This window comes from Nicotiana tabacum, chromosome 23 (genome assembly GCF_000715075.1).
Source record: "Nicotiana tabacum cultivar K326 chromosome 23, ASM71507v2, whole genome shotgun sequence".
Taxonomy (NCBI): Eukaryota; Viridiplantae; Streptophyta; class Magnoliopsida; order Solanales; family Solanaceae; genus Nicotiana; species Nicotiana tabacum.
Genome location: NC_134102.1, coordinates 63,659,986 through 63,663,526, shown reverse-complemented (window position 1 = coordinate 63,663,526; position 3,541 = coordinate 63,659,986).

Sequence of the window (3,541 nt, the reverse complement as noted above, 5' to 3'; positions counted from 1 at the left end):
CATATCCATGCATTCATACCATATCTCAGTCTCAGTTATTATTTATTGATACATCATATAATTGTTGTGGGGCTAGTTTCATGATATTGTGAGCCCGTGAGTGAGACTGGAGAGATTGATGACTGAGTGAGGCCGAGGGCCTGAGTGCGAGTGATATTTTGGGATCGGGCTGCATGCCGCAGCATGTTATATTGATTACATTTTATGGGTTCGGGTTGCACGCCGCAGAGATATAACGCTTGGGCTGAAGGAGCCCCTCCGGAGTCTGCACACCTTCAGTGAGCGCAGTTGACTATATATATGTGGATCGGGTTGCACGCCGCAACGGGTCTTATAGTCATATATGGATAGGGCTGCACGTCACAGCAAGTACTGTACAGCACTGAGTGATTGAGTGTGCTGAGCATTGAGCATAGTGAGAGAGAATGCGAGAAAGTGAGATTGAGTACTCCAGGAGTGTGAGTACATGAGCTCATCATCGAGATGCATTGCATTTGTCATGCGCACTTGAGATACATGCATAGAGATGCATTTCCTTCTGCTACCCAGTTTTGGGACATTTATGATTTTACGTGTATCTTGACATGTAGGCATAGAGACGTACTTTCCTCATGCTATCTAAAAAATGAAACATTTTACTTGTCATTGAAATGAGTTTTGGGGAAAAAAATCACAGTTTTAAAACTTACTCATATTTTGGCATTTTCGGTAAAAGATTTGGGTTTTCACTGAGATACTTGAAAAGAAATGCCCATATTTTCTGGAGCTGTGACCGAACTAAGCATGTTATTTCTGAGATACCTCGTTCATTACTTGCTTTATGTTATTATGAATTGTTGTTTATTGGAGCTGGACTCTGACCTTGGTACAAGCTCGTCACTACTTTCAACCTAAGGTTAGGTTTATTACTTATTGAGTACATGGGGTCGGTTGTACTCATACTACACTTCTGCACCTTGCGTGCAGATGTTGGCTGCTGATGTTGTTGTGTTCGTTGGGAGCTGGATTTGAAGATGTACCTGCGTTTCGGTTGTAGCTGCCTCTTGTTCATGGTAGCCTTAGATTCATAAAACTCTATTTATGTACTTTTCAAACATATGATGTATTTACTTCATACCAGCTTTGTAAACTCTATTCTTAGAAGCTCATAATTTCTACTACCAGTTCTTGGGAAAATGTATTTGTTTTATATATTTTCTTTTAATTAATTGCCTTATTAATTTCATTGGAATTGGATAGTTGATAATTGGCTTACCTAGCGGGTTGGGTTAGGTACCATCACGACTAGTTGAATTTTGGGTCGTGACAAGTTGGTATCAGAGCTCTAGGTTCATAAGTTCTACAAGTCATGAGCAAGTGTCTAGTAGAGTCTTGCGGATCGATATGATGACGTCCATACGTATCTTCGAGAGGCTATAGGACATTTAGGATATACTTTCCATCTTTCTTTCCTTATCGTGCGATATCGTTTCAGCCTGAAGCGTAACTCTTTGAATTTCTTCCATGCATTCATATGCGCACATGAGCGCTCGGTATCAGCTGTGCATTGAAAGCTTGTGATTCCATGGTTGAGGTGCGAGATGTGATTTTGACGTGCTGATGATGGGCCAATCTGGAGGACTTGAGGCCGGGTTTTGACTGTATCTTGAGCACGGAGATTTTGATTGTGTGAGCACGTGCTTTTGGGACTTATAGGTCTGTTGGTGTCCCCATTAGTGGAATTTGTGATTGGATGACTATGTGGTCAGTATGATGTGACTACGAGATGTGTTCAGATTGTTCGAGTGTGACGAGAAGAGTTTACTTGAGATGTAGCAAGGACTATTGGGTGTTTGATTTTTGTCTTGATTTGGCGTATGGTCTCGAGTTATGGGTGTGTTGAGGGATCTCTCATGTTGTTTAGTTATAGAGTAAAGTAGATTCTCATGTCTTGTTGATGAGTTCAGAATCGAGAAGATTAAGTGATTGCATAGTAGTCGTGACTGTGGAAGAGTATAGGGAGATGTCAGTTTGAGGCAAAGCAGGTGGGTTGTCTCCTGCGAGGTGTCCTGAGGTTGTGTGATCCCTATGATGTTTATAGAGAGTTCTCCTTTACCAGTGAATGATATATGTTGCAATTTGAGTTTGGATCGCATGTGGAAGTTGGCCTAACCATCACGAGGATGAATGCGAGATTGCAGATGATTTGAGGTACTAGATGATTTGTGTTGCATAAGCTGATGAAGGATTTAGTTGAATCTCACCGCGGCATTATGGCAGTAATAGGTGTATGGTCATTGTTAGTTATTGTGTGTTCTAATCTATGGCTTTGAGCCATGTGGGGGAGTCTTCTATCGATGAGTTGATTGCACGATTATGTGTTGTATTGGTTTCGATTTGAGGTATACTGGTGAATCAGTTATGACCGTAGGGGTTGAGATTGAGGATGACTCGATTAAGGGGATTTTTGGATATGGGTTGTAATACACTCTATGGGTATATGGGAGTCATGGAATGATTGAGTGGTTATTTGTGAAGGATGTAGTGTGCATAGAGTAGGAATTTGCTTAGTCACGTTAAGGTGGGGTTACTCCTTTGGGTGTCGTCGTGCCAATGGGCACCAGTCGTTTGACCCGTTTGGGGCGGTGCAATTGAGATTGGAGTAGAGTAGATGACTCTCGAGAATGGTTCAATTGGATTCAAGATTTATATGTAGCAATTGGGAATTTTCAGGATTTGTATATGGCTAGAAACTGAGATTTAAATTGGATAGTGTCGAGACTTGTGGCATTTCTATATCATTATGGATTCTACATTTCAGCATTCAGGAAGGCGAAGAAAACGGCTTTAGATTTGCAGAAGATCTCTTCAGAGTGGGTATCTTGTTTGTGGTACTTTTGGGGTGCTAGAGAGAGAATTCTGCGGCTTATGGGCCTTAGGGCATTATGGTTTTATACTAGGGTCTCTTGTGTGCTGAGTTTTGGTTGAGGATCGTGGTATTATGGCGAGGAGAACTATCAATTTGAAGGTAATTCGGAAAGAACTCGAGGAGTTAGGACAACTTCGTAGTAGGTTGGATCAGCACAGTAATGGATATAATCGGTTCTTTGGGTACTTATGATGTGGCTAGTCTCTATAGGTGTTTCGTGGCAATGCTCTTGGGTTTTGGCGACTTGCATGACTTGGTTGAGTTAGATAGATTTAGTTCTGATGGCTTGATTTTGTGCAAATGGACTTCGAAGGGTTCTCAATGGTTTCTACCACGGTTCGAGGAGTATATTTCCTACTGGCGTGAGGAGCATGTGGTGTAAAGTGATTTTCTCCTAGATGAAGGTCCTTGGCTAATTGAGTATGTAGTTGCTTGTGACTCGGAGTGGACTACGATGTTCTCATATTTTTCATATGATGGCATGGTATATGCGGTGTGTTGTGTGTGATTGAGATTTACATGAGCGAGATCACAGTTCAGTTTTGAAGGGAAGGTCATAAAATTCTTAGGCAGCATGGACGGTTTCAGATGACTAGGTAAATGATATTACTATTTGGTATGGCTTGATGAGAG